We start from the raw sequence: 18,485 nt of genomic DNA on the forward strand, positions 1-18,485 counted from the left end.
CTTTTAAAATGGGTAATAAGACCTTGTCTTATACAACTACTGTCTCTCTTATAGGGCTAGCACATAGGAAGTACTTATTAAGTGTTCCCTTAGACCTTCATCTTCCCCACATCTCCTGTTAACTCTTAGAGAAATATCCCAAAGCTGACATTTTAAAGATTCAGACTCTGGTCCTGGTCTTGGCCATGTGACCTTAAGCTGATATGCTTGAAATTCCTTATTTATAAAATGGTGCCCATAATAGTGTGATGTAATTTGAGAAAAACAAAACATCTGGTGGATCCAGATGATGAAGTAATGTTCTAAAGTGACTACACAGATTATGGCTGGAATATGTTCTGTTCTGATGACAGTGTAAACAAACAAAATTGACATAGTAGAATAGGGCAGGGTGAAGCATCATTCTAGACTTCCATTCTCAGTAATTTTGGCAATTAGCTAGCCTGAAAGCCTTAGTTATGAAACTGTAAAGAATGCTCGATAGGGACTTCCCTGGTGGCAGAGTGGTTAAGAAACTGCCTGCCAATGCAGGGGACACAGGTTCGAGCCCTGGTCCAGGAAGATCCCACATGCCGCAGAGCAACTAAGCCCATACACCATAACTACTGAGCCTGCACTCTACATCCCAGAAGCCACAGCTACTGAGTCCACGCACCTAGAGCCCATACTCAGCAACAAGAGAAGCCACCGCAATGAGAAGCCCATGCACCACAACGAAGGGTAGCCCCTGCACACCATAACTAGAGAAAGCCCATGCGCAGCAACACTCAACCAGCCAAAAAAAAAAAGAATGCTGGATAAAACATGGTAAATACCCTTTGAAATATATGGCTAACTTTAAAGATTGTATAGTGAGAGTAATCTCCAGGGTCCAAGAACAGAGTAAATAAAAGATGAGCATGATGTGTGGTTAATGCTGTGACTGCCTGAGAGCAAAGACAGTTTCTGGTCCCTGGAACCACAGTGCTTGGGTTTTAAAGGTCACACAAGGGCTGGAGGTAAAGTCCTAAGTCCCTGCAAGGTGAGGAGTTGGATTGAAATCCACACACATAGCCACAACCTCTTAAAGAGAGGCACCCTCAATAAAAGAATAAACTAGGGGGGGGGGGAACAAATCCACCCTCCAGTGCTTAGCTTAGCTTAGGCTTTGGGTACAAAGAATAAAAGTCATTCCTGGAAAGTCGTTACCACAGACCTGGCTTCTCTTTGGTTGGGGATTCAAATTTACACTACTGTGTCTCAGAATCCTGTGAATTTAAGGTAAGAATGAAAAGTGTTTTGGGGTTGCTTGGCAAAAAGAATTACTTTCTGATTGATGCACCTTAATTCAGGCTACACAGGATACCCACATATAAAAACCCAGTGATGCTGAACTCACAATTCAGTATTACAGAGCATACAAGGAAACAATTCACCATGAGTAAGAGTTAGAGGGCAATAAATAGCAAGATTAAAAACTCCAAGGGGACGTGGGAAAGATGGCGGAAGAGTAAGACGCGGAGATCACCTTCCTCCCCACAGATACACCAGAAATACATCTACACGTGGAACAACTCCTACAGAACACTACTGAACGCTGGCAGAAGACCTCAGACCTCCCAAAAGGCAAGAAACTCCCCACGTACCTGGGTAGGGCAAAAGAAAAAAGAATAAACAGAGACAAAAGGATAGGGACGGGACCTGCACCAGTGGGAGGGAGCTGTGAAGGAGGAAAGGTTTCCACACACTAGGAAGCCCCTTTGCAGGCGGAAACTGGGGGGGGGCGGAGGGGGAAAGCTTCGGAGCTGCGGAGGAGAGCACAGCAACAGGGGTGCAGAGGGCAAAGTGGAGAGATACCCGCATGGGGGATCGGTGCCGACCAGCACTCACCAGCCCGAGAGGCTTATCTGCTCACCCACCGGGGCGGGCGGGGGCTGGGAGCTGAGGCTCAGGCTTCAGTTGGAGCGCAGGGAGAGTCCTGGGGAGCGCAGGGAGAGAGGCCTGGGGTTGGCGGCGTGAACACAGCCTGCAGGGTGTTAGTGCACCACGGCTAGCCGGGAGGGAGTCCAGGGAAAAGTCTGGACCTGCCGAAGATGCAAAAGACTTTTCCTTCCCTCTCTGTTTCCTGGTGCGCAAGGAGAGGGGATTAAGAGGGCTGCTTAAAGGAGCTCCAGAGACGGGCGCGAGCCGCGGCTAAAAGCGCAGACCCCAGAGACAGGCAGGAGACGCTAAGGCTGCTGCTGCCGCCACCAGAAGCCTGTGTGCGAGCACAGGTAACTATCCACAACCCCCTTACAGGGAGCCTGTGCAGCTCACCACTGACAGGGTCCCGTGATCCAGGAACAACTTCTCCGGGAGAACGCACTGTACGCCTCAGGCTGGTGCAACGTCATGCTGGCCTCTGCCTCCGCAGGCTCGCCCCGCACTCCGTGCCCCTCCCTCCCCCGCGGCCTGAGTGAGCCGGAGACCCTGAATCAGCGGCTCCTTTAACCCCGTCCTGTCTGAGCGAAGAACAGACGCCCTCCGGCAACCTACACGCAGATGTGGGGCCAAATCCAAAGCAGAGCCCAGGGAGCTGTGCGAACAAAGAAGAGAAAGGGAAATCTCTCCCAGCAGCCTCAGAAGCAGTGGATTAAAGCTCCACAATCAACTTGATGTACGCTGCATCTGTGGAATACATGAATAGACAATGAATCATCCCAAATTGAGGAGGTGGACTTTGAGAGCAAGATTTATGACTTTTTCCCCTTTTCCTCTTTTTGTGAGTGTGTATGTGTATGCTTCTGTGTGAGATTTTGTCTGTATAGCTTTGCTTCCACCATTTGTCCTAGGGTTCTATCTGTCCGTTTTATTTTCTTCTTCTTTTAAAAAAGTTTTTTTCTTAATACTTATTTTTTATTTTAATAACTTTATTTTATCTTACTTTATTTTATTTTCTTTATTCTTTCCTTCCTTTCCTCCTTCCTTCCTCCCTCCCTCTCTCTCTCTCTCTCTTTCTCGTTCTTTCTCTCTCTCTCTTCCTTCCTTCCTTCCTTTCTTTCTTTCTTGCTTGCTTGCTTCTTTTTCTCCCTTTTATTCTGAGCCGTGTGGATGAAAAGCTCTTGCTGCTGCAGCCAGGAGTCAGTGCTGTGCCTCTGAGGAGGGAGAGCCAATTTCAGGACACTGGTCCACAAGAGACCTCCCAGCTCCACATAATATCAAACAGCGAAAATCTCCCAGAGATCTCCATCTCAACGCCAGCACCCAGCTTCACTCAACGACCAGCAAGCCACAGTGCTGGACACCCTATGGCAAACAACTAGCAAGACAGGAACACAACCCCACCCATTAGCAGAGAGGCTGCCTAAAATCATAAGTCCACAAACACCCCAAAACACACCACCAGACATGGACCTGCCCACTAGAAAGACAAGATCCAGCCTCATCCACCAGAACACAGGCACTAGTCCCCTCCACCAGGAAGCCTACACAACCCACTGAACCAACCTTAGGCACTGGGGACAGACACCAAAAACAACGGGAACTATGAACCTGCAGCCTACAAAAGGAGACCCCAAACACAGTAAGATAAGCAAAAGGAGAAGACAGAAAAACACACAGCAGATGAAGGAGCAAGATAAAAATGCACCAGACCTAACAAATGAAGAGGAAATACGCAGTCTACCTGAAAAAGAATTCAGAATAATGATAGTAAAGATTATCCAAAATCTTGGAAATAGAACAGGCAAAATGCAAAAAACATTTAACAAGGACCTAGAAGAACTAAAGATGAAACAAGCAACGATGAACAACACAATAAATGAAATTTAAAATACTCTAGATGGGATCAATAGCAGAATAACTAAGGCAGAAGAATGGATAAGTGACCTGGAAGATAAAATAGTGGAAATAACTACTGCGGAGCGGAATAAAGAAAAAGGAACAAAAAGAACTGAGGACAGTCTCAGAGACCTCTGGGACAACATTAAACACACCAACATTCGAATTATAGGGGTTCCAGAAGAAGAAGAGAAAAAGAAAGGGACTGAGAAAATATTTGAAGAGATTATAGTTGAAAACTTCCCTAATGTGGGAAAGGAAATAGTTAATCAAGTCCAGGAAGCATAGAGAGTCCCATACAGGATAAATCCAACGAGAAATATGCCAAAACACATATTAATCAAACTTTCAAAAACTAAATACGAAGAGAACATATTAAAAGCAGCAAGGGAAAAACAACAAATAACACACAAGGGAATCCCCATAAGGTTAACAGCTGATCTTTCAGCAGAAACTCCAGAAGGGAGTGGCAGCCAGAAGGGAGTGGCAGGACATATTTAAAGTGATGAAGGAGAAAAACCTACAACCAAGATTACTCTACCCAGCAAGGATCTCATTCAGATTAGATGGAGAAATTAAAACCTTTACAGACAAGCAAAAGCTGAGAGAGTTCAGCACCACCAAACCAGCTTTACAACAAATGCTAAAGGAACTTCTCCAGGCAAGAAACACAAGAGAAGGAAAGACCTACAATAACGAGCCCAAAACAATTAAGAAAATGGGAATAGGAACATACATATTGATAATTACCTTAAATGTAAACGGAGTAAATGCTCCCAACAAAAGACACACATTGGCTGAATGGATACAAAAACAAGACCCATATATATGCTGTCTACAAGAGACCCACTTCAGACATAGTGACACATACAGACTGAAAGTAAGGGGATGGAAAAAGATATTCCATGCAAATGGAAACCAAAAGAAAACTGGATTAGCAATTCCCATATCAGACCAAATAGACTTTAAAATAAAGACTATTAGAAGAGACAAAGAAGGACACTACATAATGATCAAGGGATCGATCCAAGAAGAAGATATAACAATTGTAAATATTTATGCACCCAACATAGGAGCACCTCAATACATAAGGCAAATACTAACTGCCATAAAAGGGGAAATCGACAGTAACACATCATAGTAGGGGACTTTAACACCCCACTGTCACCAATGGACAGATCATCCGAAATGAAAATAAATAAGGAAACACAGCTTTAAATGATACATTAAACAAGATGGACTTAATTGATATTTATAGGACATTCCATCCAAAAACAACAGAATACACATTTTTCTCAAGTGCTCATGGAACATTCTCCAGGATAGATCATATCTTGGGTCACAAATCATGCCTTGGTAAATTTAAGGACATTGAAATTGTATCAAGTATCTTTTCCGAACACAACGCTATGAGACTAGATATCAATTACAGGAAAAATTCTGTAAAAAATACAAACACATGGAGGCTAAACAATACACTACTTAATAACGAAGTGATCACTGAAGAAATCAAAGAGGAAATAAAAAAATACCTAGAAACAAATGACAATGGAGACACGACGACCCAAAACCTATGGGATGCAGCAAAAGCAGTTCTAAGAGGGAAGTTTATAGCAATACAATCCTACCTTAAGAAACAGGAAACATATCAAATAAACATCCTAACCTTGCACCTAAAGCAATTAGAGAAAGAAGAATGAAAAAACCCCAAAGTTAGCAGAAGGAAAGTAATCATAAAAATCAGATCCGAAATAAATGAAAAATAAATGAAGGAAATGATAGCAAAGATCAATAAAACTAAAAGCTGGTTCATTGAGAAGATAAACAAAATTGATAAACCATTAGCCAGACTCATCAAGAAGGGAGAAGACTCAAATCAATAGAATTAGAAATGAAAAAGAAGTAACAACTGACACTGCAGAAATACAAAGGATCATGAGAGATTACTACAAGCAACTCTATGCCAATAAAATGGACAACCTGGAAGAAATGGACAAATTTTTAGAAATGCAAAACCTGCCACGACCGAATCAGGAAGAAATAGAAAATATGAACAGACCAATCACAAGCACTGAAATTGAAACTGTGATTAAAAATCTTCCAACAAACAAAAGTCCAGGACCAGATGGCTTCAAAGGTGAATTCTATCAAACATTTAGAGAAGAGCTAACACCTATCCTTCTCAAACTCTTCCAAAGTATATCAGAGGGAGGAACACTCACAAACTCATTGTACGAGGCCACCATCACCCTGATACCAAAACCAGACAAGGATGTCACAAAGAAAGCAAACTACAGGCCAATATCACTGATGAACATAGATGCAAAAATCCTCAACAAAATACTAGCAAACAGAATCCAACAGCACATTAAAAGAATCACACACCATAATCAAGTGTGGTTTATTCCAGGAATGCAAGGATTCTTCAGTATACACAAATCATAATCAACGTGATACAGCATATTAACAAACTGAAGGAAGAAATCCATATGATCATCTCAATAGATGCAGAGAAAGCTTTCAACAAAATTCAACACCCATTTATGATAAAAACCCTGCAGAAAGTAGGCATAGAGGGAACTTTCCTCAACATAATAAAGGCCATATATAACAAACCCACAGCCAACATAATCCTCAATGGTGAAAAACTGAAAGCATTTCCACTAATATCAGGAACAAGACAAGGTTGCCCACTCTTACCACTCTTATTCAACATAGTTTTGGAAGTTTTAGACACAGCAATCAGACATGAAAAAGAAATAAAAGGAATCCAAATTGCAAAAGAAGAAGTAAAGCTGTCACTGTTTGCAGATGACATGATACTATACATAGGAAATCCTAAAGATGCTACCAGAAAACTACTAGATCTAATCAATGAATTTGGTAAAGTAGCAGGATACAAAATTAATGCACAGAAATCTCTGGCATTCCTATACACTAATGATGAAAAATCTGAAAGTGAAATCAAGAAAACACTCCCATTTACCATTGCAACAAAAAGAATAAAATAGCTAGGAATAAGCCTACCTAAGGAGACAAAAGACCTGTATGCAGAAAATTATAAGACACTGATGAAAGAAATTAAAGATGATACAAATAGATGGAGAGATATACCATGTTCTTGGATTGGAAGAATCAACATTGTGAAAACGACTCTAGTACCCAAAGCAATCTACAGATCCAATGCAATCCGAATCAAACTACCACTGGCATTTTTCACAGAACTAGAACAAAAAATTTCATAATTTGTATGGAAACACAAAAGACCCCGAATAGCCAAAGCAATATTAAGAACGAAAAACAGAGCTGGAGGAATCAGGCTCCCTTACTTCAGACTATACTACAAAGCTACAGTAATCAAGACAGTATGGTACTGCCATAAAAACGGAAAGATAGATCAATGGAACAGGAAAGAAAGCCCAGAGATAAACCCACGTACATATGGTCACCTTATCTTTGATAAAGGAGGCAGGAATGTACAGTGGAGAAAGGACAGCCTCTTCAATAAGTGGTGCTGGGAAAGCTGGACAGGTACATGTAAAAGTATGAGATTAGATCACTCCCTCACACCATACACAAAAATAAGCTCAAAATGGATTAAAGACCTAAAATGTAAGGCCAGAAACCATCAAACTCTTAGAGGAAAACATTGGCAGAACACTGACATAAATCACAGCAAGATCCTTTTTGACCCACCTCCTAGAGAAATGGAAATAAAAACAAAAATAAACAAAAGGGACCTAATGAAACTTCAAAGCTTTTGCACAGCAAAGGAAACCATAAACAAGACCAAAAGACAACCCTCAGAATGGGAAAAAATATTTGCAAATGAAGCAACTGACAAAGGATTAATCTCCAAAATTTATAAGCAGCTCATGCAGCTCAATAATAAAAAAAAACCCAATCCAAAAATGGGCAGAAGATATTTCTAAATAGATATTTCTACAAAAAAGATATACAGACTGCCAACAAACACATGAAAGAATGCTCAACATGATTAATCATTAGAGAAATGCAAATCAAAACTACAATGAGATATCATCTCACAGCAGTCAAAATGGCCATCATCAAAAAATCTAGAAACAATAAATGCTGGAGAAGGTGTGGAGAAAAGGGAACATTCCTGCACTGCTGGCGGGAATGTGAATTGGTAAAGCCACTATGGAGAACAGTATGGAGGTTCCTTAAAAAACTACAAATAGAACTACCATATGACCCAGAAATCCCACTACTGGGCATATACCCTGAGAAAACCATAATTCAAAGAGTCATGTACCAAAATGTTCATTGCAGCTCTATTTGCAATAGCCCAGAGATGGAAACAACCTACATGTCCATCATCGGATGAATGGATAAAGAAGATGTGGCACATATATACAATGAAATATTACTCAGCCATAAAAAGAAACGAAATTGAGCTATTTGTAATGAGGTGGATGGGCCTAGAGTCTGTCATACAGAGTGAAGTAAGTCAGAAAGAGAAATACAAATACTGTATGCTAACACATATATATGGAATTTAAGAAAAAAATTGTCATGAAGAACCTTGGGGTAAGACAGGAATAAAGACACAGACCTACTAGAGAATGTACTTGAAGATATGGGGAGGGGGAAGGGTAAGCTGTGACAAAGCGAGAGAGTGGCATGGACATATATACACTACCAAACATAAAATAGATAGCTAGTGGGAAGTAGCTGCATAGCACAGGGAGATCAGCTCGGTGCTTTGTGACCACCTAGAGGGGTGGGATAGGGAGGGTGGGAGGGAGGGAGATGCAAGAGGGAAGAGATATGGGAACATACGTATATGCATAACTGATTCACTTTGTTATAAAGCAGAAACTAACACACCATTGTAAAGCAATTATACTCCAATAAAGATGTAAAAAATAAATAAATAAATAAGAAAAAAAAGAACTCCAAGGACTTTAGGTAATAGAGACTATACAGAGAGTATATAGAGATTTAAGAAAAGGAAGCAAACTGAAAACCTAAAAAGAACTTTCAGAAATGATAAATACTTGAAATTAAAAATTTAATGTAGTGAGTAAATAGTACATAGAATTGAAGAGAGAATCAATAAACTATAGAAACAAAACAGGAAATTACCCTGAGTGTAGTAGCAACGAGACGCTGAATGAGAGACTTCCCTGGTGGCACAGTGGTTAAGAATCCGCCTGGCAGTGCAGGTGACACGGGTTCAAGCCCTGGTCCGGGAAGATCCCACATGCTGCAGAGCAACTAAGCCCGTGTGCCACAGCTACTAAGCCTGCACTCCAGAGCCCACAAGCCACAACTACTGAAGCCTGCATGCCTAGAGCCTGTGCTCCACAACAAGAGAAGCCACCACAATGAGAAGCCTACACAGCGCAACAAAGAGTATCCCCCACTCGCCGCAACTAGAGAAAGCCTGCGCACAGCAACAAAGACCCAATGCAGCCATAAATAAATACATAAATAAATAAATAAAGTTGAATGAGAACATTCAGTATATGCCTTGTAGAAGTTCTAGAGAATATAGGAGCAAAACAGTATTGAAAGTGATAATGACTAGAAATGATTAATGAAAGGCATGAATCTTCAAATTTAGGAAATACAGTGAAACAAGAATAAATAAAAATAATACTGCAAGACAACAAATACAAAGAGAAAAGTTTTTAAAGCAACAAGAAAAAAAGATTACCTACAAAAGAATAAAATGATGGTAGAACTCCATGGCAGCCTTATAAACAGAAATAATAAAATTGTTTCAAAATGATAAAAGAAAGTCATCTAGAATTTGGTCTCTAGTTAAATTATTCAAGAATCAAAGTAAACTAAAGACTTTTTCAGTCAAAGACTTGGGAGACTTCAGGATCAGAGACCTTTGTTGAAAAGTCTACTGAAATATGTCCTACACAAATAAATAAAATTGAATACAAATGAAAAAGTAATATATAAGAGAGATTAGTTTGCAAGAAGGTTGGTAAAGATTCTGGTAAATCTAGCCTGCCCCTGCCCCCTCCCGTGGCCACACTGCAAGGGTGCGGTCCTGGTGAGCAAGGTCCAGTCTGGTGCCTGCTATCCTTCTCCCTCTCCTGCCATCCATTGCCTCAACTTCCCTCCACCGACCGGCACGCAGAGCCCAGGTCTGTGGTCATGTGTGTGGCGGCAGGCAAGCGTGATGAGGCGGGCAGTGCTGCAGCTTTGTACGCTGAGTAAAGGGCTCCTTGCTCCCATCAGAGAACTGACTCAAGGATCTCAGAATCCCAAGAAACAGAGAGGCTTCCACATTCATGAAATTCCAGATAAGTTGCAGGAGATAGTAGGAGCATCCACAAACTGGAGAGACCACGTGAAAGCAATGGAGGAAAGAAAATTACTTAATAGTTTTTTTGGCTAAGTCACAGAAAGGACTGCCACCTAAGGAGAATGAAAGACAGTTACATTGAAGTTCTCTTACCTTTGGGCAGTCAGCCTGAATTACAAGAGAAATATTTGACTGTTCAAAACACTGTAAGGTTTGGCAGGATTCTTGAGGATCTTGACAGCTTAGGAGTACTTATTTGCTACATGCACAACAAAAATCATTCAGCTAAGATGTCTCCTTTATCAATAGTTACAGCCCTGGTGGACAGGATTGATATGTGTAAGAAGAGCTTAATTACGCCCAGAACAGGACATCAAGTTCAGTGGCCATGTTAGTAGGGTTGGGAAGACGTCCATGGAAGTGAGGATGCGTATGTTCCAGTTACACCACAGTGAATTTTCCCGTTTTGGATGTGACATTTGTAATGGTGGCCCGTGATTCTGAAAACAAAGGGTGGGCATTTGTAAATCCACTCACCCTTGAAAGCCCAGAGGAAGAAGAGCTCTTTAGACAAGGAGAATTGAACAAGGGGAGAAGGGTCACCTTCAGCTCCATGTCATTACTGAAAATGGCTCCCACTGCTGAGGAGAGGACAACCATATATGAGATGTTTCTTAACATGCTGGATCCAAAGACTGTAAGTTTTTGAAGTTGGGTTTTGCCTCCTAATGCAGTATGGATGGAGAAACCTTTAGAGAGAGTCATCAAGGAAAAAAAGAGAGAGGGCCCAAATCAATAAAATCACAAATGAAAAAGAAGTTACAACTGACACCACAGAAATACAAAGGATCATGGGACTTACCTGGTGGTTCAGTGGGTAAGACTCCATGCTCCCAATGCAGGGGGCCTGGGTTTGATCCCTGGTCTGGGAATTAGATCCCGCATGCATGCCACAACTAAGAGTCCGCGTGCTGCAACTAAGATGTCTGAATGCCGCAAATAAGAAGCCCTCGTGGTGCAGCTATGAGCCTGCATGCCACAACTAAAAGATCCCGCATGCCACAACTAAAGATCCCACGTGCAGCAACTAAGATCCCAAGTGCCACAACTAAGACTTTTCACAGCCAAAAAAAAAAAAAAAAGAAGTACAAAGGATCATAAGAGACTACTACAAGCAACTATACACCAATAAAATGGACAGCCTAGGAGAAATGGACAAATTCTTAGAAAGGACAACCTTTCAAGACTGAACCAGCAAGGAATAGAAAATATGAACAGACCAATGACAAGTACTGAAATTGAAACTGTGATTAAAAATCTTCCATCAAACAAAAGTCCAGGACTAGATGGCTTCACAGGTGAATTCATCAAAACAGTTGGTACTGACACAAAAACAGAAATATGGATCAGTGGAACAGGATAGAAAGTCCAGAGAAAGTCCAGGATAGAAAGTCCAGAGATAAACCCATGCACCTATGGTTACCTAATCTATGACAAAGGAGGCAACAAAGTACACTGGAGAAAAGACAGTCTCTTCAATAAGTGGTGCTGGGAAAATTGGACAGCTACATGTAAAAGAATGAAATTAGAATGCTCCTTAACACCACACACAAAAATAAACTCAAAATGGATTAAAGACCTAAATGTAAGATCAGACACCATCAAACTCTTAGAGCAAAACATAGGAAGAACACTCTTTGACATAAATTGCAGGAAGATCTTTTTTGATACACCTCCTAGAGTAATACAAATAAAAACAAAAATAAACAAATGGGACCTACATAACATTAAAATCTTTTGAACAGCAAAGGAAACCATAAACAAAACAAAAAGACAACCCTCAGAATGGGAGAAAATATTTGCAAACGTAGCAACTGACAAGGAATTAATCTCCAAAATATACTAACAGCTCATGCAGCTCAATATCAAAAAAAGAAACAACTGAACAATAAATGGGTGTAAGATCTAAATACACATTTCTCCAAAGAAGACATACATATGGCCTAAAAGCACATGAGAAAGATGCTCAAAATCACTATTAGAGAAATCAAAACTACAATGAGGTATCACCTCACACTGGTCAGATGGCCATCATCAAAATATCTACAAACAATAAATGGTGGAGAGGATGTGGAGAAAAGGGAACCCTCATACACTGTTGGTAGGAATGTTAATTGGTACAGCCACTATGGAGAACAGTATGGAGGTTCCTTTAAAAACTAAAAATAAAGCTACTGTATGATCCAGCAATCCCATTCCTGGGCATATATCTGGAGAAAGCCATAATTTGAAAAGACACATGCACCCCATTGCTCATTGCAGCACTATTTACAATAACCAGGACGTGGAAGCAACTTAAATGTCCATCAACAGAGGAATGGATAAAGATGTGGTACACATATACAATGGAATATTACTCAGTCATAAAAAAGAATGAAATAATGCCATTTGCAGCAGCATGGATGGACCTAGAGATTGTCATAATAAGTAAAGTCAGACAGAAAGACAAATATCATATGATATCGCTTATATGTGGAAACTAAAAAAAGGGTACAAATGAACTTATCTACAAAAAAAATAGAATTACAGATGTAGAAAACAAACTTATGGTTACCGGGGGGTAAGGAGAGGGGCATAAATTGGGAGTTTGGGATTGACATATACACACTACTATATATAAAATAGATAACTAATAAGGACCTACTGTATGTATAGCACAGGGAACTCTACTCAATACTCTGTAATGACCTATATGGGCAAAGAAGCTTAAAAAAAGGGTCTATATATATATATGTATAACTGATTCACTTTGCTGTACAGCAGAAACTAACATAACAATCAACTTACTCCAATAAAAATTTTTTAATAAATAAAATAAATAGCATTAAAAAAAGAAAATCCTAAGATCCCATCAAAGAACTACTAGAACTCATCAATGAATTCGGTAAAGTTGCAGGATACAAAATTAATATACAGAACCTACTGCATTTCTGTACACTAACAACAAACTATCAGAAAGAGAAATTAACACAAAAACAGACACATGGATCAGTGGAACAGAATAGAGAGCCCAGAAATGAACCCACATTTACATGGTCAATTAATCTATGACAAGGAGACAAGAATACACAATGGGGAAAAGACAGCCTCTTAGAGAAATGGTGTTGGAAAAGTGGATAGCTACATGCAAAAAAATCAGACTAGATTACTCTCTCACAACATGCGCAAGAATGAATTCAAATGGATTAAAGATGTTAAGTTTCTGAAACCAGAAAACTTCTAGAAGAAAACATAGGCAGTATGCTCTTTGACATTGGTCTTAGTAATATTTTTTTTGCATATATCTCCTCAGGCAAGGGAAACAAAAGCAAAAATAAACAAATGGGACTACATCAAACTAAAAAGCTTTTGGACGGTGAAGCAAGCTATCAACAAAACAAAAAGGCTGCCTACTAAATGAGAGAAGATATTTGCAGATAAGGGGTTAATATCCAAAATAATAAGTAACCCATACAACTCAACATCCAAAAAACAAAAACCCTATTAAAAAATGGGCAGGGGCTTCCCTGGTGGCGCAGTGGTTGAGAGTCCGCCTGCCGATGCAGGGGACACGGGTTCGTGCCCTGGTCTGGGAAGATCCCACATGCTGCAGAGTGGCTGGGCCTGTGAGCCATGGCCACTGAGCCTGCGTGTTGGAGCCTGTGCTCCACAACGGGAGAGGCCACAACAGTGAGAGGCCCGCATACCGCAAAAAATAAATAAATAAAAATAAAATAAAATAAAATAAAAAATGGGCAGAGGAGCTGAATCGAATTTTTTCCAAGGAAGACACACAGATGGCCAACAGGTACATGAAAAAATGCTCAATATCACTAGTCATCAGAGAAATGGACATCAAAACCACAATGAGACATCACTTCACACCTGTTAGAATGGCTATTATTAAAAAAAATAAAGTGTTGGTGAGAATGTGAAGAAAAGGGAACCCTAGTACACTGTTGGTGGAAATGTAAGTTGGTGCAGCCACTATGGAAAACACTATGAAAATTCCTCCAAAAATTAAAAATAGAACTACCATATGATCCAGCAATTCCACTCCTGGGCATATATCCAAAGAAAACCAAAACACTAATTTGAAAAAATACATACACCCTTATGTTCATTGCAGCATTATTTATAATAGCCAAGATATGGAAGCAACCCAAGTGCCCATCAATAGATTAATGGATAGAGAAGATGTGTGGCATATATACACAATCGAATACTAGTCAGCCATAAAAAAAAAAAGAATGAAATCTTGGCATTTGTGACAACATGGTTGGACCTAGCGGGTAGTATGCTAAGTGAAATAAGTCAGCCCGCGAAAGACAAATACTACACAATTTCACTTATATGTGGAATATGAAAAATAAAACAAATGAACAAACAAAACAGAAACAGAGTTATAGCTACAGAGAGGAAACAAGTAGTTTCCAGAAGAGAGAGGCATAGGCGAAGGAAAAATAGACGTGAGGGAAATTAAGAGGTACAAACTTTCAGTTGCAAACAAATGAGTCACAAGGATGAAATTTGTTCAGTTGCAAACAAATGAGTCACAAGGGGAATATAGTCAATAACTATATAATATCTTTGTGTAGTGATATAGCATAACTAGACTTACTGTAATCATTTTGAAATGTATAGAACTATCAAATCACTCTGTTGTGTGACAAGAACTAACATATTGTTTTAAGTCAATTATACTTGAAAAACAAACAAACAAACTCATAGAAAAAGAAACCAGATTTGTAGTTACCAGAGGCGGGGGGGTGGGTGAAGGAGGAATTGGAGAAAGGTGGTCAAAAGGTACAAACTTCCAGTTATAAGATAAATAAGTACCAGGGATGAAATGTACAACATAAATATAATTAACACTGTTGTATGTCATATATGAAAGTTGTTATGAATAAATCCTAGGAGTTGTCATCACAAGGAAAACTTTTCTTCTATTTCTTTAATTTTGTATTTAAATGAGATGATGGATGTTCATTAAACTTACTGTGATAATTTCATGATTAAATAATTATGCTGTACATCTTATACAGTGCTGTATGTCAATTATATCTCAATAAAACTGGAAGAAAACAAAAGAAAAGAAAGAAAAGGACAGAAAAAGAACAAATAATATCATCCAAAAGAAAGCTGGAATAGTTTTTTCAATATCAAACTAGACAAGACTTTAAGTGAAAAGGTATGGCTAAGTATAAAAGATTCCCCTACCATGATAAAAGGAATAATTCACTACAAAGATATAAAATTGCACACATAGCTTCAAATTATGACAATTACTGGAAAATTTTGGCAAAATCACAGTCTTTTTTTATCATATATCTTTCAGTTATTAATCTTGTTAAAGCAAACTAAAACTTATTAAGAGTATATATTCAAACAACACAATTAATGCATTATATTTAATGGACATATGGAACCCTGAACCTAATTTAAAAATTCTTTTCAAGCACACACAAAACTATGACACAAAGTGAGTATCAACACGTACCAAGAATAGATAACATTTGGACCATATTTTCTGATAAGAATGCAGTTAAGTTAGAAATTAGTAACAAAAAGATGACTAAATAAAATTATGGTTGGAATTTTTCAAATGCACCTCTAAATAACATGTTGATGGAAACTCAAAGAAAGTATAAGAAGGGAAATAAAGACCAGAAATTAATGAAATAGAACACAACGGAATAAAGAATCAACAAAACCACAAGCTTGTTCTTTCAGATAACAAAATAGATAAACTTTGGCAAGACTGACCAAGAAAAAACAGATTAGACACAGATAATATTAACAATAAACAAAGGGAGAACTGAGAATTCAATAGAGATATTAAAATGTCAAGAGTATAATGTGAGCAATTTTCTGCCAATAAATTTGAAAATGTAAAAAGTTGGAAGTTTTCAATATAATTTTTTAAACCATGCTAAAGTAAAACAAAGCTTTTATAAGATAGAATAGGTAAGTGTCTTCATGATCTTTGGGTAGAGCAATTTGTGGTATTTTCACACAGTGTAATACTATACAGCAATGAGAAGGAACAAACTACAATACATGCAACAATATGAATGAATGTTGCATAATTTTGAGTAAAAGAAGCCAGGCACAAAAGAGTACACACAGTATGATTCCATTTCTATAAAGCACAAGAGCTGGCAAAACCTATTCTGTCAGCAGCCAGTGGTCTCCTGGACTAGAAGGGGGCACAAGGGCAGTTAGGGTGCTGGTAATATTCTACTTGAACTGTTTTCTGATTACATGGGCAGGTTACCTTTACGAAAATTTATTGAGTTTTACATTCATGGCTTGCATTCTTCTATATGTATGTTTTATCTCAATAAAAAGTTTATTTTTTCAAAAATGAAGAAACAGAAACTCCTGAAATAGTCTCATCCTGGCTAAAGCAAATTGAGCAAATATTTTAAAATCCACCCACCAAGAATAAAAATTTCAGGACCAGATAGGTTTTTTGTTTAATTCTACCAGCCTTTCAAAAAACAAGTTATTTTTATCTTCTGCAGACTGTGCCAAAGAATAGAAAAGAATGGCCAGCTTATTTTATGAGGCTAGAAACAGGCTGATCCTCAAGACAAAAACAGAAAAGAACAGTATGAGAAAGTTACATGTTAGTTTCTCGACTGTGAAAATAGATATAAAAAATGTGAAAACATTTTTAGCAAAGAAAAAAGAAATTAAGTGTTTTATGTTAACAGATTAAAGGAGAGATTCAGGTCAGTTATCTTCAAAATGTGATCTGGGAGAACACACACACACACGTATATATAGTTTCATGTGTTAGCACATGACAATGCATTATACAAAGTTGTAGGAGCAGAATGCTGGAAACAACCTAACTGTCCAGCAACAGGAGAAATGATAAATAAATAGACACAACGAATTAGTAAATGCAGTAAATGTACACACTAAAGCTAATATATCAGTATGGATTAATATCATAAAAATAATGCTGAGGAAAAAAGTTACAGAAGGATATGTACAGTTAATGATACTAGATTTATAAAACACGCAAAACACACTATATCACACATGTGTGATAAAAGTATGAAAGTATAGTATAGACACATACGAAAGAATGCATGGGTATAATTCCCTCCAAATTCAGGACAGAGAAGGGGGGGAGTGGGGTTGTTAAAGATACACAGGGGCTTGATTTTTTCTACAATATTCTATTCTTAACATCTGTGTGCACACTTACTGTATTCTGTTTTCTGTGCCTGAAATATTTCATAATTTTAAAAAGTTTTTCTAGAAACCAATCATCTGAAATGGGTTGAAGGAGGTAAACATTGTTGGTGTATGATCACTATTTTCTAATATTTGAACGGTCATCATGTATAAGAAAGAAGAATGTGTTCTGTTTAACTAACACATATGTACAAGCATTTGTTAACCAAAAAGCCACGCACATATTACTATTACTACCTCAGAGGACAGAATTAGGACAAATGGAAGGAGTTACAAGGACGAAGGTAGATTTGTGCCCCATACAGAGAGACAAGTTAACAGTCAGAGGCAGCGTAACATGGCAGTGCGAGCAGGACTGTTTGGAGCCAGCCTGCCTGGCTTCAGGTCCTGGCTCTGCCCTTTGTAGGCAGTAGATTGGAGCAGATTATTTAACCTCTGTTCCTGTTTCCCATTCTGTAAGATGGGGATAATAATAGTGCCTACACTTCACAGGGCTACATAAGGATTAAATGATTGATTATTCATAAAGTGCTTGGAAGAGTGCTTGGTACATAGCAAGCACTATATGTTTGTAAAATAAATCAAACAAATCTGGCAGATAAAGAGCCTTCCTTATAAAGCAGGAAGCTCTTTAAGGGCTTATTCAAAAGCTGGATAAATCTCTGTTAAGGGTGGTGTGGAGGTAATCCTTCTCTTCTGGTCTGAGTACTGCTCAAACTTCCATATGCATTCAAATCACATGGGGATCTTGATAAAATGCAAGTTTCTAGTCAGTAAATGTGGGGTGGAACCTGAGATTCCTTATTTCTAACAGGTGTCTCCTGGGGACGACACCTTGAGTAACCGAGCTATGGCTGGCCTTTCCCTATGACCATACATCGTAGTTTCTAAGATGCTTAGTTCTTGTTTCTGATCAATCATCAATTTGCAGCAAATCCTAGATATATTTCTCTTTCAAAACCAATTTTTACCCTTCAATTAACAAATAATTTAAACACTAAAAGGATTAAGAATTTATAGGAAGCTTGGGTGACTCTTTTTATCTAACTGTAGATAATTACCACGTAATTTTTTATAAATTCTGCTTTTGGATTTCTTTTTGAAGCAGAAACACTTATAATGAGATGTTAAAACAGTAAAATATGGG

The 18,485-nt window shown here is 38.7% G+C and overlaps 1 protein-coding gene and 1 pseudogene across 4 annotated transcripts in view; one reads left to right on the plus strand and one right to left on the minus strand.

Moving 5' to 3' along the window:
- The window catches only part of USP50 (ubiquitin specific peptidase 50), a gene marked incomplete at its 5' end in the record, with an annotated part of 30,513 nt that overhangs the window by 2,067 nt on the left and 9,961 nt on the right, over positions 1 to 18,485 (minus strand). The window lies entirely within an intron of this gene.
- LOC307181784 (acyl-coenzyme A thioesterase 9, mitochondrial-like) lies at positions 9,844 to 10,828 on the plus strand (annotated as a pseudogene). Its single transcript has one exon. The product of its transcript is annotated as an acyl-coenzyme A thioesterase 9, mitochondrial-like (transcript).

The sequence above is a fragment of the Stenella coeruleoalba genome (assembly GCF_951394435.1).
Source record: "Stenella coeruleoalba genome assembly, chromosome: 2".
Taxonomy (NCBI): domain Eukaryota; kingdom Metazoa; phylum Chordata; class Mammalia; order Artiodactyla; family Delphinidae; genus Stenella; species Stenella coeruleoalba.